At 42.3% G+C, this 25,374-nt stretch overlaps 11 non-coding genes across 11 annotated transcripts; all 11 read left to right on the top strand.

Moving 5' to 3' along the window:
- The first annotated feature begins 17,842 nt into the window (after nucleotides 1–17,842).
- On the top strand, nucleotides 17,843–17,914 carry trnae-cuc (transfer RNA glutamic acid (anticodon CUC)). The gene has a single exon. It is a non-coding gene; the product is annotated as a tRNA-Glu (tRNA).
- A 633-nt stretch (nucleotides 17,915–18,547) lies between these two features.
- Nucleotides 18,548–18,619, top strand: trnae-cuc (transfer RNA glutamic acid (anticodon CUC)). The gene has a single exon. It is a non-coding gene; the product is annotated as a tRNA-Glu (tRNA).
- Nucleotides 18,620–19,228: 609 nt separating this feature from the next.
- Nucleotides 19,229–19,300, top strand: trnae-cuc (transfer RNA glutamic acid (anticodon CUC)). The gene has a single exon. It is a non-coding gene; the product is annotated as a tRNA-Glu (tRNA).
- Nucleotides 19,301–19,909: 609 nt separating this feature from the next.
- On the top strand, nucleotides 19,910–19,981 carry trnae-cuc (transfer RNA glutamic acid (anticodon CUC)). Its single transcript has one exon. It is a non-coding gene; the product is annotated as a tRNA-Glu (tRNA).
- Nucleotides 19,982–20,582: 601 nt separating this feature from the next.
- On the top strand, nucleotides 20,583–20,654 carry trnae-cuc (transfer RNA glutamic acid (anticodon CUC)). The gene has a single exon. It is a non-coding gene; the product is annotated as a tRNA-Glu (tRNA).
- A 610-nt stretch (nucleotides 20,655–21,264) lies between these two features.
- trnae-cuc (transfer RNA glutamic acid (anticodon CUC)) lies at nucleotides 21,265–21,336 on the top strand. The gene has a single exon. It is a non-coding gene; the product is annotated as a tRNA-Glu (tRNA).
- Nucleotides 21,337–21,945: 609 nt separating this feature from the next.
- Nucleotides 21,946–22,017, top strand: trnae-cuc (transfer RNA glutamic acid (anticodon CUC)). The gene has a single exon. It is a non-coding gene; the product is annotated as a tRNA-Glu (tRNA).
- A 601-nt stretch (nucleotides 22,018–22,618) lies between these two features.
- Nucleotides 22,619–22,690, top strand: trnae-cuc (transfer RNA glutamic acid (anticodon CUC)). The gene has a single exon. It is a non-coding gene; the product is annotated as a tRNA-Glu (tRNA).
- Nucleotides 22,691–23,331: 641 nt separating this feature from the next.
- Nucleotides 23,332–23,403, top strand: trnae-cuc (transfer RNA glutamic acid (anticodon CUC)). Its single transcript has one exon. It is a non-coding gene; the product is annotated as a tRNA-Glu (tRNA).
- A 610-nt stretch (nucleotides 23,404–24,013) lies between these two features.
- trnae-cuc (transfer RNA glutamic acid (anticodon CUC)) lies at nucleotides 24,014–24,085 on the top strand. The gene has a single exon. It is a non-coding gene; the product is annotated as a tRNA-Glu (tRNA).
- Nucleotides 24,086–24,694: 609 nt separating this feature from the next.
- trnae-cuc (transfer RNA glutamic acid (anticodon CUC)) lies at nucleotides 24,695–24,766 on the top strand. The gene has a single exon. It is a non-coding gene; the product is annotated as a tRNA-Glu (tRNA).
- The last annotated feature ends 608 nt before the right edge of the window (nucleotides 24,767–25,374 follow it).

Here is a 25,374-nt window from a genome sequence, read left to right on the forward strand (position 1 = left end):
CCATCTGCCAGACTTTAGTGTACAAACAGAGATATGACCAGAAGGCATGAGAATGATCCTTTGCACAGCAGTTCTGTTTGGTGTTGTGCCAACAACTGGCCCACTGTGATATCCAGTTCTCTGGCTGGACATTTCACTGCTAGAGGAGAAAATCAGACAATACGAAGAAGAGATTTTACACTTTGGTGGTTTTTCCGTTAGTTAAAGTCGAGCTCCTCTGCCCTGTTTCATAAAAGAATTGATTAAATGTGACTCACATCTTCTTGTCTTTTCTCTAACCTACTGCGGTGGGTTTTTTGGTGACAGATTTGAGATGTTAGCATTTATTTTACTATTTAGCCCCATTGTGCCCAAGTGGGCTGCTGGGCTGTACTCTATTAGATGAGGCTACTGCTTGATGATGTTTATGCACTTGAGCTCAGGATTTTGCTGAGATCATATTTAACCAGGGCTGGATATTGTCACTGTTGTAGGAATTTACTGTTATGACACTTCTATAGGTTGCACTCTTTGGTAAGTCATGACAGCCTTTGGATTCCTGTGATTCGGATAATGTGCACAGTTAGATTATCTTCTAAAAGTTCAACTCGACACCTTGTGTTCAGGTTGACAACTACAAAAGGTTGTCTTGTCTTTCTAAAGGTTGGATTGCTCCTCTGTGAGTAGTGGAGAAAAGCAGCGAAACAGATTTCCCAGATTCTTACTTGACATCATGCTCAGGGGGTAACAGAGGAAAACCTTGCCATATTTCTGACACATTCTGTATTTTTATGTATACTCTCCTGCTTTATCTACTTTACCTTGACAAAAAAAGAAACATTAAGTCTTCAGCCCTAAGGGGATTTGAGAGGCTTTTTTTTCTGGAGTGTTCACAGAACAATGTGTGATTTCTCAAGGACTCCCCTCACTGACCTGGGCGAGAGAGGAGAGAGCTGTAACAGAACCAGGCCTCGTTCTCCCATCTCTCTCCATCTATAAACACACCTTTTGCGTGGGCAACAAGCCTGAGCTGTGAATCACTCGAATGCTGCGCTGATTCATCTTGTCTTACCTCTAGGGTGTCTTCAGGGAGGCGTTGGCGTCAGCACGCCTAATTGAGCGGAGGATGTATCGTCACAGAACGCTACCATCAAACCTCCATGTAACACAGTCACAAATGAACCCTGTCCAGCCTCCAGGGGCCAAAGAGGCAGGGAACTTTTTACTTATTTAAAGTGGTTTTAAAAGAACTCTCCTTCCTGCTCAGAGAGGAGAATTATTAAAATGTGAATTCTAAATTAATACCTGGATGTGCAATGTGGAAGAAATATCTTTCGGAAAATAAGAGGTGATACAAGGAGATTTATCAGCAACTCTTTTACATACTTTCAGCTTATTGACTCAAGCAAAGATCAAGCTCATCCTCTGATGCTGAAATGTGTCAAGACAGCTTCACTATACATATTTACATGAAGTATAAGTATGTGTATCAGAGTTCTAGAAAAACTAGAGGTGAACTAGCTGCAACAAAGTACAGGTTCTTTTCAATGCTGAAAATTAACAATTAACATCAAAAAGCAATTTTCAAAATTTTCAAAAAAGGGATACAGATCCAAAAAGACCCAAGGATGAGAATCAAACACTTGCATTATCAAGAAAAGACAGTAGTGCATTATTTTTTCCTGTCATATCATGTCATATTGCTAAACAGTCACAAATCCTGCAACAATACATAATACAAAACCCTGGGAATTTATCCAATATTTACATTCCTATAAGGCAATAAATAGGGGTTTTAAAACCTTGCAATTGTCAGGAATGGAATATTTATGGACAACTAAACACTCTTATTATTGATTCATCATTTTGATCTTTCGTTCCAGATTTGTTTACATTGATTTATTCATTTTCCAATTTTGATATTTTACCCCCTTTGAAAATCAAGTTGATATTTACAGTACATTATTTCAGATTATCAGTTTTATTTCTACATGACATCATATTATATGTATGGTTTCAAATGTATGATGATGACAGTTCCAAAGTCGAACTTTCTAGGTACAGCGTTCAGAAATAGGGAATGAAAAGGCAAACTCTGGTGTCGTGGGGAAAAATACCAAGCAAGAAGTGTCACGGTTCAGTCGGAGTTTGGAAAGCTGTGGTATAAACACACTGAAAAATGATGGGTTGTGTTATAAGTGTAGTGTAAATTGAGCAGTGGTTCAGGAGGTAGAGCTAGTTATCCATTAACTAGAGGGTCGACCGTGCTATTACAAAACATGGAAATTATAATAACCAATCTATGAGTAAGTTAATATGAACCAAGATTTGAGTAGAACCTTTAACACATCTCACTGGGTTAAACCAGCAACCTATCTTGCTGTGTTACAATAACTTAGCATGTGGTTAGAACAATTGACCCAGTGGTGTGGTTAAAAACTGTATTTTTAGGACGATTTAAAACATCTATGATTTATACCAGTAATATTTAGTTTGTCAGTTCATTAAATCTCTTTTCCTACTCTCCTAGTATACCAAGGACTTGACTTCAGTGTTTTTCCATGGTACAGCCCTGATCAGTCATGTCGTAGTCCTCATTTACCGGTTATTAGCAGAAAGCTTTGCCTGAGATCTGGGGCTGTGTTTGTGTGCTTTCCGTCTGTCAGAGTGGGGTTTAGGGGCGGAGATGAAGAGACATCAGTGTGGCTGCATCACACACCTGCCTCCCATCCTCCCAGCCCTGAGACGGGATGGGAGGACAGGAAGCTGAAGAGCCTTTTAAACATTTATCACAAAGTGACACTCCAGCACTCACTTCCTCTGTGAAATTTCATCTGACATCACTCTCTAACACTGATCCTCGAGCAACCTCGACTACACTAGCCTCTACTGCACAGTGTAGTTCCCTCCCTGGCACCAACACTGCCAGCCAGGATTAAATGTTTGACACCCTGCCACGCTAAAAATTTCAGCTCTCACAGAACTGCAAGGCACTTTTAATAAAAGCAACCAGCAAACGGCAGCTTGTTACATTATATCCACATCGAAGGCAGGAACAGCAGCCGGTGTACTGCATATTTATCCCCTGAAAATTTCATGTTTCCTTAACTGACTTGGTTTCACAGCTTGCCTCGCAGCCCCAGCTGACGCCTTCCAATGCTTACAACTGTCAGAGACTGACACCCCCTCCATATGCTGCAATCCTGCATCTTGGCAATCACTTGAGTTAACATGCATGAGATGAGCACATCTCACGTATGTGTGGTCCAGGCATTACTCATTCGACCTAATAATCTAATCCATATGTGGACTTGTCTTTGTGGAGACAAAAAGCAAGTCCCCATAATGTAAATCATTAATTTTAATGCAAAGACTTTTTAAAGTTAGGGTAAGGTTAGATTTAGATAAGTAGTAATTATAGTAAAGGTGTTCAGCAAATCAGTGTAACTTAAAGTAATGTCCTAAGAAGTCATGAAGATATGAATGTGTGCGTTCACGTGCGTGTCCACATTTGAATGCTGGTGGTGGTGCACGCTTATACAGAGAGGATTTTACCTCCGAGCCAGACAGAGAGGCAGAAGCAGAGACAAGCAGAAGGAGAGAGATGGAGGGAGAAAAACACAGAGAGATGATGATGAATTTGACTCCAGGCAACAGATGCCCAATTAACATATTGCCATAATTAGGATGATGAGGAGGGATGAAGATGTAAGGGGCTCAGTGGTTGTTGTCCGTCTCAGACAGCATGGAGCCTCCTGAATATTCATGTTTGACATTTTTATGACTTTTTAATTTCTTGCTGCACAGGCTGCACAGGATCAGGGTGCCATTCACCAACTGCATGATCTTGATGCTTACATACGATGAAGGGCTCTTATCAGAACAAAACGTTTCCGCCCATGTTGAGTTGATGTGATAGGGTTGTACACCCATAGACAGAAAAGTTATGAGGGAATACGTTACCCTCTGCAAAGTCTCACATTTGAATTTTCTACAGTGTAAAATGTTCCTACCTCCTTCTACGTCAATTTAACATGAGTGATTGTGTGCAAATTTATACTAGTGTGCCTGAATTCAACATTTGTAATAATGTGGTAAAATGGAACTACTCTCCAGAACAGCCACTGTGATGTTTAACATATACATGGAGAGTATAATGAAGAATGAAAGGAGCCAACCAACGAGCTCCAAATAGCTATCAGCTCTGAGAGCATGAGCAGAGTGCTGCACTCACTCCTCCATCTTTGTCGGAAACGTTCTGCTCCAGTGACTCCATCCAGCACAGCCACCGGGCTTTTCTTTGTGCCCTTGTGATGCAGCGGCCGGCTACTTCAACTTCCAGATCAATTATTCACATGGCCCTCCTATAAATACCAGTGTGATAAAAGGAGGAGATACCCATCTGAGGGGTGGGAGAGAGCTATGTGCACTAAATTTAGAAACACTATTTCATGTCAGGGGGAAAATTACAGTATTTAATCCATTGCATGACATGTGGCTTTTTGAGAACACACCTTTAACATCCAGTATGTTGAAATAATGAATGAATGTGGTAAGGACAGGTACGTAAATCCGAGGGCAAAGGTAAACTAGAGTTACATCTCTAGAAAGTCATCAAGATAATACTGGCAAGGAGATCTAGAAATATAAAAATACAGTGGAGTATAAAGTACAGATATTTGCTGATATATGAAGTGGAGTAAAAGTAAAAAGTTGCAGAAAATAAATCTACTTAAGTACAGCAGTAGATGTGATTAAGTACAGGAATGAAGTAAATGTACTTAGTTGCATCCCACCACTGAATGAATTGCCAACTAAACACAAAATCAGTAGTACACTTTAACTGATATATTTTAATGGTCTAAGTTAATAAAAAAACATGCAGTGTTGAACCGAGCTTCAGAGTACACACTATGCTAGTGGCTCTGTGAGGCTAATTAGGCGTACATAGGTGCTTGGAGCTAAATGCTAAATTGCTATTTAGAAATGTCAACTTAAAAAGTAGTTTGATTGTAATTCCAAATGAACATGTGTAAAATACAGTTCGGAAAGAAGGAACACTGAGATATCCTGACAGTCCAGTACACAGCTGCAAACAGGTGACAGATTCAAGAGAAAAACTGTGATAAATAAATGAGCAGAGAAATGCAGATGCTTCCATTCAGAGCACAAGGGGCCACAAAGGGTTTCATTAGTACCACAATGATGAGAGTCATATGTATCTAAATACAGCTGAACTCCGATGGGAGAGTTTTAATGATATATTAGACAGTGATCATCATAACACTAATGAGGGAATATTATCTTGTGGTAAAATAAAGTAGATCCCTTTGATTGAGCTTCACAGACATGCATTAAGGCTCCGTTGTTATGTGTGAAAACTAGTAAATTCTAGTCAAGCAAGAGAATTAGAGCTTAAGTCTATTAAGGAGATTTAAAGTCATATTTTCTGGTTGTCTGTTCATTTGGCTCGTTCGTATGTGGTCAGCTGGAGCTGTGATATTTCCAGCAGCAGGCAGCAGGAGACAGACAGACAGAGGGTGAAATGTCACTTCCTCTACTGGTGAGAAAAGGAAAGACAGGATGACAAGAATCTGGAGAGTCTCCCAACTGACAGAAGTCGACACTTCCTGATGCTCGACACTGAAAACTCTGTCCTGCACAGAGAGCTGGTGCAGGGCAGAGAGACGACTTCCGATAAACTGAGGCAGATTTGAGGAATCATTTCCACCAACAACACTCCAAGAGTCTTAATTTCTTTCTGGAGATGATCAAATATTCACAGTCTGTTTAATATAATGGTTTGATGATGAGATGTGAATCTAATCAGTTACTTTGGGGAGCCTCGGAAATGGTGCTGTGCCATCTGACGGCAGCTCCAGTTCAGAGCCAGAGTGCTGTCAACAGACTCATAAGTGGCACATAATGACAATTAACACGCAAATTAGACATCTGCTGTGCTTCCAAGGATGTCTTGAGAGTAATGTGTTTACAATTAAGAGAGTTGAAATGAGCAAAGAGGTTCACATCATCCCCCTTAATGGCCAACATTCAAACAGGATGCTGGGCTCGGGTGCGACTCGACCAGCCGCCCTGTGATTGTTGTGTAAGTGGAGGCCCGGGGAGCTTGTCATATCTGATTAAGTGGAGGGAGATGCAGGGGCCAAGCGAGCTGGATGGAGCAGCGAGCACCAGGAGCGGCACATTACCACTGGGTGTCACCACTGATCACATCATATCATTTTCTCTCCTCCACCCTTGACAACTCAATCAATGGCCTAATTGCCCAGGACCAGGGCCACTGTCACAACAGGTTCCAGCTCCAAGGGAGCAGCCAGGCTGTACCACTGATTTATGCTCGGATTATAAATTCAAGGGAATTTAATTTATTTGAACTTCTACTTTAACCACAAGATGGCATAGTTGGATTACGAAAAGTCAGAAGCCCCACTCTCCTATCCCAATGGATGTTTTCTTTCTCCCTTTGTTTTGTTTTACTTCATGTGGTTTATACCATTTGTGCTCAGTGTGTGTAGGCATGTGACAATATTTCAAACTACTTTCTGGAGCATGGTTCTCCGTTTCTTTCTTTATCCTGTGTGTCAAATCTTTATAATAGCTCCATGTCAACATCAAGACCACAGCAGTTTTTACAGAGGTGATGGCTGCTGGCCTGACAAAACAGTCTTTCTATTTTTTGGTTCTTACAGTGTGTAAATGCATTTGTGTATGTCTAACATATGCTATTTGCAGAGTCCATATAAAAAACCTTTGCACTCTAGTTCATCACTTAAAAACATAAAGCAGCATTTTCATTACAAGAGGACACACTGTCTGCAGATAACAACTCAAGGCAGATACTGAGTGCACTTTATATTTACAGCTGTATCTTAAAAATGAAGTTTTACATGTTTCTACATTGACTCGTGGTGGCTCGTGGCTAAAGAGGAAGAGCAGAAGGTCGATGGTTTAATCCCTGCTTCTTCCAGTCTGCACTATGAAGTGATCTTGGGCCAGATACCGAACCCGGAATGGCCCCTGATGGCTGTGCCAGTGTGTATGAATGCTGTTTAATAGAAAAAGCACTGCATATGAATGTGACTTATACTGTAAAGCATTACACTACTCTCATCCTATCCACTGTGTGCCTTATGACTGCATACTATGGTGTACTGTGTACTGTTTTGAGTAATAAATGTTTGGCGTACTTAGATGTTCTGTTTCGGCGTACTTATATGTTCTGTCTACTTATATGTTTACACTGGGGATCAGAGAGTAACTACATTTCAATTATATCCTGTACATATGGCAGAAGTTGACTTTGAGTGGTCTAGATTAGAAAAAACAAGAAATGAACACAGTCCAACACTAACACAATGGACTGTTGGAGGCACAGGATTTTTACCTGACGGCAGTAATGACCAATGAAACATACAACAGCGCTCAAATACTAAAATGTTCAATAAAATTGCCTTATGTGATTATGACAACCATACTGCTGCAGAGTGGCCATGTGCAAACACATGAAGACACACTGACAACTGTCAGGACCACGCAGCTGGATTAGTTATTCTCTGAGGATCTGTTTTTGTGGAAGGTGGACTAAGTTCTGCAGTTTATTCGATGTATGGTTAATTACTTTGTTAGAATATGATTCTAAAGATGTTCATCAACTACAGAGGTTTATTTTGAAAGGTTTAGCCGATTAATCAGAATGTTTATTCTGGATTTCTTGTTGCTGGTGTAGCACAGACAATCTGGCTCTGCTTGCAGACCAAGCCCAAGTGAACGTGTTCTCTGGCTCCCCCGCCGTGCAGCCGAGAGAAGGAGCCTGGATTTCCGCTGGTTGGCAGCGACAACAGATACATGGTGTTTGACTGATTGAGCCATTCCTGCATTTGTCAGCCTCCTTCTTGGAAGGCTGCATGGCACAGATCTGCCGACAAAGTCACGTTCAAGGACATCTGCCAGGTAGTGTGTCCCACTATGCATGCATTTATCTGTTAAATAAGCCCCAGGCCAAAACACAAATACACAGAGAGCTGATTGTCTAGAAATCCATTTGTTTTCTGAGTTGATAAAGCTAAATCATTATCTTCACTGGGAGACATAATGGTGCATTAATGCATAATGTCTTTTAGAGAGTTCCAGAACAATACAGATTTTATCCTGCAATTGGAGAAGAAAAAAGTCATATTTGCTTGGTGTGTTTTGTGTGTCAGCTGTATATATCATTCAGTCCCTTTCCTCTTCATGTTTTAGATTTGATATGTTGTGCTATTAAAGCAGCTTTCATCAGACATGTATGCTTTTGAATAGGTTGTGTCAATGTCAGTAGGTCAGACTTAACAATCACCCGTTCTGTGCAGGTATGAGGGGGGCAGTTGTCTTAAGGATATGAATTAAAGTCAAGGAAAGCCATTAAGCTCTTGATTTACTTTTGACCTACATTCCACCTTGACATAGTGAGTGTTCAAAAGCTCGGGGATACTGACTGAAAGAATAAGACTGAAGCAGCTAATACCTGGCCAGCCTAACACTCCAGAGATACATGAGGATCTCTGTGTCCAGATGACACTGCTCCACACTCCGCGGTGCCTCCGGTGCCTGGTAAGGATATCCCTGAGGCAGCTTGCTTTGAAGGTGTTCCAGGCAAAAAACCCACCAGGAGGAGGAGGAGACCCCAAAGCAGACTAAGGAATTACTGAAGGCACTATATCTCCCAGCAGGCCCCGGAGAGAGTTGCCCTTTTGACCTGACACCATGGATCACTAAAATAATGCATGTATGGATAACTCCCGCGGGTAAACCTGAATGCAGGGTTGAAGAATGTTTGTTTAGCAGGTCATTTAATACATTGACAGTGAAAAAAGAATATGAACATTTAATTAATGCTCATTACAACTGATGTAACTTCGCCAAGGAGTTTTTATTTTCATACATGGTTTGTCTGTTCGTCAAACTTTTAGCAGGATTGCGTAAAATCTATCACAATTATTTTCTTAAAATTTGGTGAAACGATCGGACATGTGCTCAGGAAGAACCGATTAAATTTAGCAGGGGATTAAGGAATTTTTATCACTTTCTTTGACATAGCAATAGGATGTTGTTGTTTTTTTTACATTTTTGACAATTTATATGGGAATAATTCAATGCAAGGGCAACAATTCAACTCACTCCTGCAGAATGGTCGATTTTATTGAAGTGCCACTGGGTGTTATAACCTCAAAAAGCCTGAGCGAGGGTTAAATGAATTGTCTGACATTTTGGGGACTTATACTTATTTATTTTATAAGAGTCGGATGAGAAGATCAATATCCATCCCATATGGCTCTGGTATGCGCATAAAGCTAGAGCCAGGACGTGATTGATTAAACTCAGCATACAATCTTGAAACAGTCAGTCTTGCTGTGTAAAAAGTTTAAAGGTTCAACAACCAGCTCTTCAGAAGATCACGAAACAATTCGGCTTGATTCATCCAAGAGCAACTTTAAGTGTAAAGTTGTGATTACATGCTGGTGCAGAGTCTTGCTGGCGAAGTCTGCACTGGTTGCCTAGCAGCACTCAGACACTACAAGACATACTTGATACAAAACACGAGAGTGATTCGCTCATGTAACTCTCAGCAAGGAAGAAAATATAGGTGTTTGCATGAGTGATAGTGACGACAACAACACTCGTATGAGGAATTCATCCATCTGTACATTGAGGGTCACGGGGGGAGCTGGAGGCCATTCAAGCTGACATTGGGCAAGAGGCTGGTACACCTTGGACAGGTCACCAGTGTATCGCAGGGACAACATACACACAGCAGACAACCATTCAGACATGTTGTGACTATAATATAGTCTCCAACTATTCTAACCCTAATGTAACTGTCTTTGGGAGGAGCAGGAGTACCCACACAGACACAGGGAGAACATGCAAACTCCACACAGAAAGACCCCAGATGGGATTCAAACAAAGGACCTTCTTGCTGTGAGGTGACAATGCGAAGCACCACACTCGTGCTACACACAAGGAACTCATCATTTGAAAATTCATAAAGAAATTCAGGGGGGTGTCTCATACACCAAACCACTGGTGTGGTTAACAGACTCTATTTATATCATTAGACTGGATTTAAATTAAATTAAAGCAACTGTAAATGTACTAGTATAAAGCATTACAGAGAGTGTAGACTGACTGAACTCACTGAGACAGTACCAGTGTACTTATGATTGTCTGTCTGCTGTAGCTGGCTGCCTCTCCCTGTTTCCACGGCAGCGCAGAACAGCAGAAGTGCATAACAGCACAGCAGCCTGCTTTCAAATTCATAGAAATCCTTGCCATTAATTCCCAAGAATGGAGGTGAGTTCCAGTACTGATGAAATACAGTATACGAGAGGAGCAGAGGCAATTTCTATCTTTATGCCAACAGACATCCCCTTCACATCATTCTGTCTGGGCTTGGTGAGGTGCAGCATCGGCAGGCTGATGGAGAGAGAGTGGGCTGATCATCCCCTGCATCTCAGACTGAAAAACCATCAGTCTGAGGCTGAGACAGAAGAGAGAGGGAGGATGTTTGGCTCGTGGTGTAAATAAAAAAATGCAATTCAGGGAGGCTGCAAACAAAGGTGTGCTGCAATATTTTCTTTCTGCCTTACACTTAAATCTCTTATAGTACATAGCAAAAAATGGGGAAAAAGTGTGTCATGCAAGCGTTGGCAAGTTGGAGCGAGAACATAAATGATTCTCTGGCTCGCTGACTCTTGAGGGGCCCCATGATGCTTTGTGGGTGCTGCTGCAGAGACACTCAATATGCAGCGCTGGTCGTGCCAGTTGGCAGCAGGGTGCCGTCAGTTGGCACTGCTCACAGCCCTTGTAGGTACTGACATCTTCAACAGGATTGTAACATCCCATATGCCCCCACTACCACCCCCACTCTCCTGAATCTAGACATCTATCCTCACCAGAGCCTGAAATAAGACTGGGGATCACACACACTGTGCTCTATATCTCCTCTCCATATCTCATTATGCTCCCTGCTGCAGAGATGAGGGGTTTTCACTGCTGCGCATAAAACCTTGGAAAATAATCAGTAGCTAAAGCACTTCTCAATCACACTAGTGCATAACAACCACTCACTTGTGAATTACATGTCCTAGCAGAAGCACCTTTGTTTTTCCTCCCTTCACATTTCTAATCCCCCTTCTCCTCATCCTCCTCATCCTCCTCCTCCTCCTCGTGCATCGTCGTCATTATCAGTTGCTGTTAGGAGCAATTCAGCTGCAGCGGCGCAGGCAGTAACTGCCGTGATCCCCGTCGCCTCCGTGAAGATCAGACACTTTCAAATCACTGACTAGAACATGACACAGACAAACAGTGCGGTGTTGTAAGCAACTTCACAGGCACTGACAGGTGAACTCCCTATAAAACCCACCAATTATGATATCTGTGAGCTGATAATGTTGAGTCGTTGGTGCTCAGTCTCCTGCATTATTGGCACTTTCACAATAAAGCTGCTTTCAAACATGCACTGATCTCCATATAATCTCCTGACATTCTCCAGAGGGGCTGTATGTGTTGTCAACAACTGTATGTATGACATCATACACATATCTCAGAAAATGCAGAGCCGTACACATACAGCTCTTGGCGATAAGGGCAGACACTGGTATCAATGTGCTTTAAACAAAAACCAATTATCTCTGCAGTGGAATTAACATGTTACGTCCTGCCTTTGCCTGCTGTGCCACCCCCCACCTGAACGCTCTGGACATTTCTGTGTTGTTGTGAACACATTGCTCACATGTGAAAGTCAAACAAGCTAGAGAATGTCTGCTCAATTGGATCCGGACTTTCTCCGGAGTTCATGTCTGCCAACAGCTTAAGAGAAGCCACCAAACATCTGCCTGCAAGACTAAATTGAGGTGTTAATCATGACTGGAAAACCTGGTGCAATGTTTCTGTGACACTTCATAAGACAAAGGACATACATTTGCAAGTTTTTAGATGATTTATGAGTTTCATTTTGAGATCTGTAAAAGCAGCAGCAACAGAGGTGCTGCAACTGTACATTGGCATCAAATATCTCCCCCAGATGGAAAAGAGTAAAAAGTCCTGCTTTCAGTACTTCATTATTTCATCTTCATCTCAAACACCCAACAGCAGAGCTGTCAAACTGTGTTCTAGGGGGCTCAGTATTCTTGTTGATGTGGTGGAGTACATTTCAGAGAATCAGTTTGACCTTAAAGTGGATTCCTATTCCTCCACTGTTACATTGGAATTCCAGGGGAAAAGGGGAGAAAAAAATCCTCCTGCAGCCCAGCATCGTCCAAGTGAATGAGTTCACGTTAGCCCACCTCCAGTTCCCTGGCTCGCTCATTAGGAGCTTGGCACTCAGAGTTTTGTTTGGATGGCTCCCAAATAGAAACACACGTTTGGAGCTGTGCCAAGCTGTCAGCCTAGCGCATGATTTCCAGTGTGAATGATGGCCGACTGCTTGGATGGAGCTGTCCTCCGGTGCTGTCAGCGGAACAAACTTTGCATCCAACTGAGTCAAGCACTAATCACTCAGAGCAGCTTGTTCTGTCTCAAGTAATCGTTCAAATGTGACAAAAAAAACAACATGAGAACATAAGGGTTTTCAAATATTGTGTTCACTCTGTGGATGGGTCTGAAGATGAGACAATGTCATAATTTATAGGATAACAAATTGACATTTTCACTATTTAGAAGCCTGTTTAGAGCTAAATCTGTATGAAGACACAGATTCAATAGAATACATACCTCCACAAAGGCCCAATAGTGTATCATCTTAATTGTCCTCATAAATTCAATAAAGCTGCACCCACACTCAGAGATATGACTCCCCTAAACATGCCATATTTTTTTCATCATAATTTATAGATTATTCCATAATTATCCCCTGGGAAATCTGGGAAATTGTCAAAGCTTGTGAAAAAACAGTTCCTGGATCGGCCCCTTTGTCCAGATATGTGTCAAAAACTAGTGGGATCTTTTCTCTGTGTCCCATCATTCTACCAGGTTTTGTGGAGATTGTGAATGGACTGGATTTATATTATCTTTCTTGTTTTACCAATTCACACTAAGTGCCACATTCGGACAGGTAGCCTATTGAAATTCATCCCTCTGTGCAAAACATTTTTTTGACACAAAAAACAAAGCCAGACACTGCTCTCTCAAACTTGTTCCTGGTCCAGTTACACATGTGGAAAAATCACTATTTGGTGGGTCCTGGAGCACGTACAGGTTAAGTATCATGGCTCATGGATACCTGGGGATGCATAGCCAGACAAATAATATACAGAAATATCCTTTTTGAGACCTACTGATATTTTACTCAAGTAAATTAGCTTTCACGATAAATCGCCTATCTGAAGCCATCAGTATGTCACCTCTATTAGTTCTCAGCAAGTCCCTCACTGATCACACTGATCACTCTAGTTTCTGGTAACAGATTAAAAATGCTCATTAAACAGACATTTGGAACTAGCGTTTTTGCAACAGCATCAAGGTTTCTTGCAAAATTTTGTCTCCACCACCTTATTGAAATTCAGGGTTTATACTTGCTAATAGCTAGTGGATGGGGTTCCTCCTTTGAATAAAGAACATTTTCCAGCTTACCTTCCGAATATGTCAAGTTTATGACAAAAAAAACTTCTGATTTTGATCACCTGATATATATGACCCTTGTGCTAAGGATAAATATGTGGAAGAGGCTGATGTCCCACCAAAAGTCTCATCATTCCATAAATTAATTTGGTTTTATTTAGCACAGGACAATGTGCTGCTGTGGATCACATTTTATGATAGGAGTCTACACAAGCTCTCATTGCTTCATCATGGCTTCTTCCTCTCCCCTGACTGGGCTGTGAAACCGCAGTTATTGGGAGCGCCAATTAAATGGATGGTGCAAACAACAAAGTTTGGTCCTATTAATAATGAGGCAGGGCAAAAATATTGTAAAGCTCACATACTTAAAACAGGGAGTTCAGTGAGCGGGTCAAGACAGATTACGCAATGCAGACTGACAAGCAGCGAGAAACCATTTGTTCAGCAGTAATTAGCCTAAATGATTAAGTAATGCAGTCCCATCAATGGAGAGAAGACAGAGCAGTTAGGAGGAGACTAAAATGCCTAGGAGCCACAACAACAAATGCAGCAGCACAGATCAGAAGTTTATTTATGGATGCCATAATCTCCTCAATACTTTGTTTACTCTTGAGGTTGGAAGACAACCATGAGGAGATAAAAGACCCAGTCCAAACCAAATAAAACCTGCGGCAGTCATGTTTAATGGATTCATGATCTAAGTATGATGTCTAAATGGTGTCAGAACGCAGCAAGCAGGGCCCCGAGGGCAAGCTGTGACAGATATAAGAGGCTGAGTTTCTGACCTCTCAAAGCTCCCAGGTTCATCAATAATTTACTGCACCGCCGGTGATGTTAACACCATCCTTAAACATGCTCATTATGTAGGCTTCTTACATACACACATTCAGCGTGCATGAACTCACTCAGACTTTTATTTAATACACACACAGAAACGTTACGGTTATAAAATGATCCTCATTATCTTGTATCATCTTGACAAGCTTCAGATAATAACAAAGAGGACAATAGCTCTCGCCATGTGGTCCATTCTCTCTGAAGTGGATACAATGTGGAAGATTCCAAAATGTACAGGATTGTCTGAGAGGACCATTTCTTTTTTTCTGTGTAGCTCTTGCCACAAAATAGGAAGAAAATATGCAGCAGCTGTGAAAGTAAAAAAAGTCCTCCCACATACAGGCTGAAGAAAAAAAGAGGTAGAGTTCTTTAACAGAGATTTACTGTTCCGCTTTATGAGCACTGTGGCAGTTGCTCCATAAATTCTTTATTATTGTGCTTTTATTGGAAGATTTGATCTCAAAAGACAGATGGAGGGCAATGTAAAAAAAATGTTTCAGGTGTTTCTGTGTATTTTTGTGCATGTGTGTGGCATTTGAGAAGATGGACACAGGAGGGCATTCACAGGTAGTTTAGTCTAGACTCCTACATTGATCATGTCATTGTGACGATGCTTGTGGCTGGCAAACGTTCACTCGATTGGTGAGTAATCATGCCTGAAGCTGGAGCCCCTCCTCCCCCAAAGACCCAGAGCTTCCCCATTGAGTCTGCGCTCCAGGGGTTGGTCGTGAGTCTGAGGGAGACATCTTTATGATGATCACATCAATAGAAATTCAGCACAGAGCTTTTTAGTCAGATGTCTGGCCATAAATAGACATCCCAGAAATGAGCAGACGATCCACCGTTAAACAGCAAAGACCAATTCATCCCCTCAGAGTAGAGGTCGATGTCATAATGAGTGATAGGGACCAGATTAGCAGTTCTCTCCATTGTTTATCGTCGTAAAGGTTAAATAAGGACTGAGGATTTACATTATATGTATACTTTTTTAAAATTTGTTTATTGATTTTCACATTTAGAAGCAATTACCGAAAAATGTTCGTGGAGAGATGTAACCAGAAGTATTCTAAATTAGTACTATTCATCCTAACTGAGGCCTTTGGAGACACATAATAAATTAAACCAGGAACTGCATTTTGCCCCAAAGCCACATTTCCACCATGTAAAAAACAAATAATCTAATTCCACCCTATCAACACCTATTTTCAGCGTCCAGGGTTATCAAGGCTTCTGAGCGACTAGTAGATGACAGGTTATAAACCATATTAAATAACCTCCTGAGATTAAAAAAGGAATGTCTATTGCTAATAAACCCAATTTGGTCTAGAGATAAAATAGAAGGAAGAATGGACTCTAAGGGTCGAGCTAGCAGCTTAAACAAAAATTTTAAATCTACTTTCAGCATACTAATGGGGCGATATGAGCCATGTACCTTTTTTCAGGAGTAACGAAATAGATGCCTGGCTTAAAGTTTGAGGGAGTATACCTGAATTAAAAGCCTCAATAAACATTGATAACAAATACGGGGCAAGCTGTTTCCAAAAGGTGAAACAAGATTTTTACTTAAAAGCAACATACAACAGGACGTGACACAATTTACAAACAGAATATGCTCCATTTAACAATGAATATGTAATCAATCTATGTATTTATCTATTTAATAATTCCAGAAATCTGTGTGTCTGTTTACATGTGGAACATGTGTTGAGAACTTCTCAACTTTTTCCTGGCTTGAGTATATAGCAGAACCCAGGCCACAGTCCAAGAGACTGAAGCTCAGGTCAGGGTCCAACTTTTTATATCCTGATCTGGTGTCTGAGACCGTGGGGGTGCAACAGCAGAAGGCTTAGCTGAGGGAATAAGGATGAAAAAGGCAACACCATAATTGGTGACATGTAGTCGTTTAGACATGTAAATTGCATAAGAAATGAAAATATTTTGGGCGAAGAATGAAATCTTAAGAGACGTTATGAAATCATCTTACTGTGTGGTGGCTCAGGCGTACAAGAGGCTGGTCTGAGTGCAATAACATTTATTCTCCTTATTATAGACGGTACAAATTTGTGGCACAGTAATACTTAAATGCACAATATGTAACTTCTTCTGCCAGGGATCTAAACAATGAAAACAGAGCAAATATTTAGATGACATTATGAAGCGGCGTGGTGTTTTTGGTGAAAGAAGTGTTTTTCTCTTTGTTGTAAAACAACAACAAAATCTAGCCTGAGCGCTTCAAGCAGAAGTGTTCTCAAACGAGTTAACGTTTTATTTACATAATCTTTAGCTGCATTCAACAACTTCCTTCCTCACATATCAAACTCAAATGTCAAATTTTGGATTTCTCTAACTTCTCTGGGTTGGTCGTGGCTCAGATGTATGAGGGGCTGGTCTGAGTGTCGGTGGGGAAACAACACATTACTCTTTTTATTCTTCTCATTTACTGTACAATAAAGGACACATTTGGGGCCCAATAATACTTGAGATTAGCCATATGAAAATTCTTACTGTGTGGTTGTTCAGGTGTATGAGGGGCAGAGGAGGTCTCAGGATGTAGATCAATGGTTCAATAACAAGCAGTTTACTATTTACCTCCTCTATTTACTTTCTATTCCATTTACATGCTGAAAAACACATATGGGCCACAGTGTAGAAATTGTTACGGGGAAAATAAAACTTTGACAGTCCTCCCACTCTGCTGGGGACAGTGGAGGGGGCTGAGGCCTGAAGACAACAATAGACTTTATTTGTACACATTCACATGGATAGATATAATGATTTTCTTTAGAGTTTATTAGTCTAAGCCAAGACATATATCCTATATATCATCAAAAATCATGTATGAATCATATTGTTGTAAAACACAAGTGTGCGACAGAGTTAAAAATGACAATATGCTTGTATAATAACATGCTAGTAATATAAGATACAAACACAGTAACAGAAAAGAACAGAGATTGATGTCATTCAGTAAAAAAACAAAGAGACACTGTGACACACACATCTGCCCATCATTTATCTGGTCTTTGGTCAAACAGTCTCTTACCTTTACTGAAAAAAACACCTAACGTGTAAAGTAGTTGTAGAGCGACATCTGCTGTAGTTTGTTGTTCTTCAGTCACTGAAGTTGATGGAAAATTTGGAAGAGTGTTCAGTGGCCGAGAGGGGCATTATGTCCATAGTGGTTAAGCACTACCATAGAGATTGAATGGGAAAGTGTTTAGGGCCGTTTAACTAAACAATCCACGGCTGGTGTGCATCCCGGCTCATGCAATAAACAATTTTTAGCCATTTATTTGGATTTCGAAGGTTGAGTAGAGTGATAGAGTGAAGTAGTTGGTGGTACTCCAACTCCTGTTCCTTTTAAAGGCCAGAAATTCCTGAGCAGACGCCTTTAAAACCATCTCAGCTGTCCCTGATGGTCTAGTGGCTAGGATTCGGCGCTCTCACCGCCGCGGCCCGGGTTCGATTCCCGGTCAGGGAACGAAACTATTGAATACAGAAGAGAGCATTGTGTTGACAATGTGTCAAATTGAGAGGATTGCAGGTTAACTAGGCAGGTCATTGGGGTCTCCTGAGTCAAGGTATGAATGGCTGTTGATAGTGGTAAGTAGTCGACCCACCCTACTATTGTGTGATTGGTTAATACCACAGGTGTGGTTGGGTGGTGAACTGTCTGGGGGAGAGAACTATGTGACACCTTTTAGAATGTCGGACCACCATCTTTGAAACAAGTACTAAGTGAATTGCAGAGTGTTCATGGGGTAATTTAACAGCTTCCACAGTTCAAGCCCTGCAGAAGTGACAACAACATGTGCAGAAACATGAATGTTTGCACAGTTCTTTTGTCCTACTCATAGTAGAATGTGAAACCTTTAAGTAATAGACTCAGATGGAGGAAAATGTCTGCCAGTGGTGGAAACCTATTTGAAAGCTCACACTAACAACTATGGTCTTCCATTCATAGTTTCATAGTTTCATAGTTTCACAGTTTCACAGTTTCACAGTTTCACAGTTGCACTGCCACCTGCACTAGAAGTAGTTGGTGGTACTCCAACTCTGTTCCCTTTAAAGGCCAGAAATTCCTGAGCAGACGCCTTTAAAACCATCTCAGCTGTCCCTGATGGTCTAGTGGCTAGGATTCGGCGCTCTCACCGCCGCGGCCCGGGTTCGATTCCCGGTCAGGGAACGAAACTATTGAATACAGAAGACAGCATCGTGTTGACAATGTGTCAAATTGAGAGGATTGCAGGTTAACTAGGCAGGTCATTGGGGTCTCCTGAGTTAAGGTATGAATGGCTGTTGATAGCTGTAAGTCGTCAACCCACTGTACTATTGTGTGATAAGTTAATACCACAGGTGTAGGGGTGTGGTTGGGAGGTGAGCTGTCTGGGGAGGGAACTATGTGACACCTTTTAGAATGTCGGACCACCATCATTGTAACAAGTACTAAGTGAATTGCAGAGTGTTCATGGGGTAATTTAACAGCTTCCACAGTTCAAGCCCTGCAGAAGTGACAACAACATGTGCAGAAACATGAATGTTTGCACAGTTCTTTTGTCCTACTCGTAGTAGAATGTGAAACCTTTAAGTAGTAGACTGAGATGGAGGAAAATGTCTGCCAGTGGTGGAAACCTATTTGAAAGCTCACACTAACAACTATGGTCTTCCATTCATAGTTTCACAGTTTCACAGTTGCACTGCCACCAGCACTAGAAGTAGTTGGTGGTACTCCAACTCCTGTTCCTTTTAAAGGCCAGAAGTTCCTGAGCAGACGCCTTTAAAACCATCTCAGCTGTCCCTGATGGTCTAGTGGCTAGGATTCGGCGCTCTCACCGCCGCGGCCCGGGTTCGATTCCCGGTCAGGGAACTAAACTATTGAATACAGAAGAGAGCATCGTGTTGACAATGTGTCAAATTGAGAGGATTGCAGGTTAACTAGGCAGGTCATTGGGGTCTCCTGAGTTAAGGTATGAATGGCTTTTGATAGCTGTAAGTCGTTGACCCACCCTACTATTGTGTGATTGGTTAATACCACAGGTGTAGGGGTGTGGTTGGGTGGTGAGCTGTCTGGGGAGGGAACTATGTGACACCTTTTAGAATGTCGGACCACCATCATTGAAACAAGTACTAAGTGAATTGCAGAGTGTTCATGGGGTAATTTAACAGCTTCCACAGTTCAAGCCCTGCAGAAGTGACAACAACATGTGCAGAAACATGAATGTTTGCACAGTTCTTTTGTCCTACTTGTAGTAGAATGTGAAACTTTTAAGTAATACACTCAGATGGAGGAAAATGTCTGCCAGTGGTGGAAACCTATTTGAAAGCTCACACTAACAACTATGGTCTTCCATTCATAGTTTCACAGTTTCACAGTTGCACTGCCACCAGCACTAGAAGTAGTTGGTGGTACTCCAACTCCTGTTCCTTTTAAAGGCCAGAAGTTCCTGAGCAGACGCCTTTAAAACCATCTCAGCTGTCCCTGATGGTCTAGTGGCTAGGATTCGGCGCTCTCACCGCCGCGGCCCGGGTTCGATTCCCGGTCAGGGAACTAAACTATTGAATACAGAAGAGAGCATCGTGTTGACAATGTGTCAAATTGAGAGGATTGCAGGTTAACTAGGCAGGTCATTGGGGTCTCCTGAGTTAAGGTATGAATGGCTGTTGATAGCTGTAAGTCGTCAACCCACTGTACTATTGTGTGATAAGTTAATACCACAGGTGTAGGGGTGTGGTTGGGAGGTGAGCTGTCTGGGGAGGGAACTATGTGACACCTTTTAGAATGTCGGACCACCATCATTGTAACAAGTACTAAGTGAATTGCAGAGTGTTCATGGGGTAATTTAACAGCTTCCACAGTTCAAGCCCTGCAGAAGTGACAACAACATGTGCAGAAACATTAATGTTTGCACAGTTCTTTTGTCCTACTCGTAGTAGAATGTGAAACTTTTAAGTAATAGACTCAGATGGAGGAAAATGTCTGCCAGTGGTGGAAACCTATTTGAAAGCTCACACTAACAACTATGGTCTTCCATTCACAGTTTCACAGTTGCACTGCCACCAGCACTAGAAGTAGTTGGTGGTACTCCAACTCCTGTTCCTTTTAAAGGCCAGAAATTCCTGAGCAGACGCCTTTAAAACCATCTCAGCTGTCCCTGATGGTCTAGTGGCTAGGATTCGGCGCTCTCACCGCCGCGGCCCGGGTTCGATTCCCGGTCAGGGAACTAAACTATTGAATACAGAAGAGAGCATCGTGTTGACAATGTGTCAAATTGAGAGGATTGCAGGTTAACTAGGCAGGTCATTGGGGTCTCCTGAGTTAAGGTATGAATGGCTTTTGATAGCTGTAAGTCGTTGACCCACCCTACTATTGTGTGATTGGTTAATACCACAGGTGTAGGGGTGTGGTTGGGTGGTGAGCTGTCTGGGGAGGGAACTATGTGACACCTTTTAGAATGTCGGACCACCATCATTGAAACAAGTACTAAGTGAATTGCAGAGTGTTCATGGGGTAATTTAACAGCTTCCACAGTTCCAAGCCCTGCAGAAGTGACAACAACATGTGCAGAAACATGAATGTTTGCACAGTTCTTTTGTCCTACTTGTAGTAGAATGTGAAACTTTTAAGTAATAGACTCAGATGGAGGAAAATGTCTGCCAGTGGTGGAAACCTATTTGAAAGCTCACACTAACAACTATGGTCTTCCATTCATAGTTTCACAGTTTCACAGTTGCACTGCCACCAGCACTAGAGGTAGTTGGTGGTACTCCAACTCCTGTTCCTTTTAAAGGCCAGAAATTCCTGAGCAGACGCCTTTAAAACCATCTCAGCTGTCCCTGATGGTCTAGTGGCTAGGATTCGGCGCTCTCACCGCCGCGGCCCGGGTTCGATTCCCGGTCAGGGAACGAAACTATTGAATACAGAAGACAGCATCGTGTTGACAATGTGTCAAATTGAGAGGATTGCAGGTTAACTAGGCAGGTCATTGGGGTCTCCTGAGTTAAGGTATGAATGGCTGTTGATAGCTGTAAGTCGTCAACCCACTGTACTATTGTGTGATAAGTTAATACCACAGGTGTAGGGGTGTGGTTGGGAGGTGAGCTGTCTGGGGAGGGAACTATGTGACACCTTTTAGAATGTCGGACCACCATCATTGTAACAAGTACTAAGTGAATTGCAGAGTGTTCATGGGGTAATTTAACAGCTTCCACAGTTCAAGCCCTGCAGAAGTGACAACAACATGTGCAGAAACATGAATGTTTGCACAGTTCTTTTGTCCTACTCGTAGTAGAATGTGAAACCTTTAAGTAGTAGACTGAGATGGAGGAAAATGTCTGCCAGTGGTGGAAACCTATTTGAAAGCTCACACTAACAACTATGGTCTTCCATTCATAGTTTCACAGTTTCACAGTTGCACTGCCACCAGCACTAGAAGTAGTTGGTGGTACTCCAACTCCTGTTCCTTTTAAAGGCCAGAAGTTCCTGAGCAGACGCCTTTAAAACCATCTCAGCTGTCCCTGATGGTCTAGTGGCTAGGATTCGGCGCTCTCACCGCCGCGGCCCGGGTTCGATTCCCGGTCAGGGAACTAAACTATTGAATACAGAAGAGAGCATCGTGTTGACAATGTGTCAAATTGAGAGGATTGCAAGTTAACTAGGCAGGTCATTGGGGTCTCCTGAGTTAAGGTATGAATGGCTGTTGATAGCTGTAAGTCGTCAACCCACTGTACTATTGTGTGATAAGTTAATACCACAGGTGTAGGGGTGTGGTTGGGAGGTGAGCTGTCTGGGGAGGGAACTATGTGACACCTTTTAGAATGTCGGACCACCATCATTGTAACAAGTACTAAGTGAATTGCAGAGTGTTCATGGGGTAATTTAACAGCTTCCACAGTTCAAGCCCTGCAGAAGTGACAACAACATGTGCAGAAACATGAATGTTTGCACAGTTCTTTTGTCCTACTCGTAGTAGAATGTGAAACTTTTAAGTAATAGACTCAGATGGAGGAAAATGTCTGCCAGTGGTGGAAACCTATTTGAAAGCTCACACTAACAACTATGGTCTTCCATTCACAGTTTCACAGTTGCACTGCCACCAGCACTAGAAGTAGTTGGTGGTACTCCAACTCCTGTTCCTTTTAAAGGCCAGAAATTCCTGAGCAGACGCCTTTAAAACCATCTCAGCTGTCCCTGATGGTCTAGTGGCTAGGATTCGGCGCTCTCACCGCCGCGGCCCGGGTTCGATTCCCGGTCAGGGAACTAAACTATTGAATACAGAAGAGAGCATCGTGTTGACAATGTGTCAAATTGAGAGGATTGCAGGTTAACTAGGCAGGTCATTGGGGTCTCCTGAGTTAAGGTATGAATGGCTTTTGATAGCTGTAAGTCGTTGACCCACCCTACTATTGTGTGATTGGTTAATACCACAGGTGTAGGGGTGTGGTTGGGTGGTGAGCTGTCTGGGGAGGGAACTATGTGACACCTTTTAGAATGTCGGACCACCATCATTGAAACAAGTACTAAGTGAATTGCAGAGTGTTCATGGGGTAATTTAACAGCTTCCACAGTTCCAAGCCCTGCAGAAGTGACAACAACATGTGCAGAAACATGAATGTTTGCACAGTTCTTTTGTCCTACTTGTAGTAGAATGTGAAACTTTTAAGTAATAGACTCAGATGGAGGAAAATGTCTGCCAGTGGTGGAAACCTATTTGAAAGCTCACACTAACAACTATGGTCTTCCATTCATAGTTTCATAGTTTCATAGTTTCATAGTTTCACAGTTTCACAGTTTCACAGTTGCACTGCCACCAGCACTAGAAGTAGTTGGTGGTACTCCAACTCTGTTCCTTTTAAAGGCCAGAAATTCCTGAGCAGACGCCTTTAAAACCATCTCAGCTGTCCCTGATGGTCTAGTGGCTAGGATTCGGCGCTCTCACCGCCGCGGCCCGGGTTCGATTCCCGGTCAGGGAACTAAACTATTGAATACAGAAGAGAGCATCGTGTTGACAATGTGTCAAATTGAGAGGATTGCAGGTTAACTAGGCAGGTCATTGGGGTCTCCTGAGTTAAGGTATGAATGGCTTTTGATAGCTGTAAGTCGTTGACCCACCCTACTATTGTGTGATTGGTTAATACCACAGGTGTAGGGGTGTGGTTGGGTGGTGAGCTGTCTGGGGAGGGAACTATGTGACACCTTTTAGAATGTCGGACCACCATCATTGAAACAAGTACTAAGTGAATTGCAGAGTGTTCATGGGGTAATTTAACAGCTTCCACAGTTCCAAGCCCTGCAGAAGTGACAACAACATGTGCAGAAACATGAATGTTTGCACAGTTCTTTTGTCCTACTTGTAGTAGAATGTGAAACTTTTAAGTAATAGACTCAGATGGAGGAAAATGTCTGCCAGTGGTGGAAACCTATTTGAAAGCTCACACTAACAACTATGGTCTTCCATTCATAGTTTCACAGTTTCACAGTTGCACTGCCACCAGCACTAGAAGTAGTTGGTGGTACTCCAACTCCTGTTCCTTTTAAAGGCCAGAAGTTCCTGAGCAGACGCCTTTAGAACCATCTCAGCTGTCCCTGATGGTCTAGTGGCTAGGATTCGGCGCTCTCACCGCCGCGGCCCGGGTTCGATTCCCGGTCAGGGAACTAAACTATTGAATACAGAAGAGAGCATCGTGTTGACAATGTGTCAAATTGAGAGGATTGCAGGTTAACTAGGCAGGTCATTGGGGTCTCCTGAGTTAAGGTATGAATGGCTGTTGATAGCTGTAAGTCGTCAACCCACTGTACTATTGTGTGATAAGTTAATACCACAGGTGTAGGGGTGTGGTTGGGAGGTGAGCTGTCTGGGGAGGGAACTATGTGACACCTTTTAGAATGTCGGACCACCATCATTGTAACAAGTACTAAGTGAATTGCAGAGTGTTCATGGGGTAATTTAACAGCTTCCACAGTTCAAGCCCTGCAGAAGTGACAACAACATGTGCAGAAACATGAATGTTTGCACAGTTCTTTTGTCCTACTCGTAGTAGAATGTGAAACCTTTAAGTAGTAGACTGAGATGGAGGAAAATGTCTGCCAGTGGTGGAAACCTATTTGAAAGCTCACACTAACAACTATGGTCTTCCATTCATAGTTTCACAGTTTCACAGTTGCACTGCCACCAGCACTAGAAGTAGTTGGTGGTACTCCAACTCCTGTTCCTTTTAAAGGCCAGAAGTTCCTGAGCAGACGCCTTTAAAACCATCTCAGCTGTCCCTGATGGTCTAGTGGCTAGGATTCGGCGCTCTCACCGCCGCGGCCCGGGTTCGATTCCCGGTCAGGGAACTAAACTATTGAATACAGAAGAGAGCATCGTGTTGACAATGTGTCAAATTGAGAGGATTGCAGGTTAACTAGGCAGGTCATTGGGGTCTCCTGAGTTAAGGTATGAATGGCTTTTGATAGCTGTAAGTCGTTGACCCACCCTACTATTGTGTGATTGGTTAATACCACAGGTGTAGGGGTGTGGTTGGGTGGTGAGCTGTCTGGGGAGGGAACTATGTGACACCTTTTAGAATGTCGGACCACCATCATTGAAACAAGTACTAAGTGAATTGCAGAGTGTTCATGGGGTAATTTAACAGCTTCCACAGTTCCAAGCCCTGCAGAAGTGACAACAACATGTGCAGAAACATGAATGTTTGCACAGTTCTTTTGTCCTACTTGTAGTAGAATGTGAAACTTTTAAGTAATAGACTCAGATGGAGGAAAATGTCTGCCAGTGGTGGAAACCTATTTGAAAGCTCACACTAACAACTATGGTCTTCCATTCATAGTTTCATAGTTTCATAGTTTCATAGTTTCACAGTTTCACAGTTGCACTGCCACCAGCACTAGAAGTAGTTGGTGGTACTCCAACTCTGTTCCTTTTAAAGGCCAGAAATTCCTGAGCA

The sequence above is a fragment of the Paralichthys olivaceus genome, chromosome 2 (genome assembly GCF_024713975.1).
Source record: "Paralichthys olivaceus isolate ysfri-2021 chromosome 2, ASM2471397v2, whole genome shotgun sequence".
NCBI classification, from domain to species: Eukaryota; Metazoa; Chordata; class Actinopteri; order Pleuronectiformes; family Paralichthyidae; genus Paralichthys; species Paralichthys olivaceus.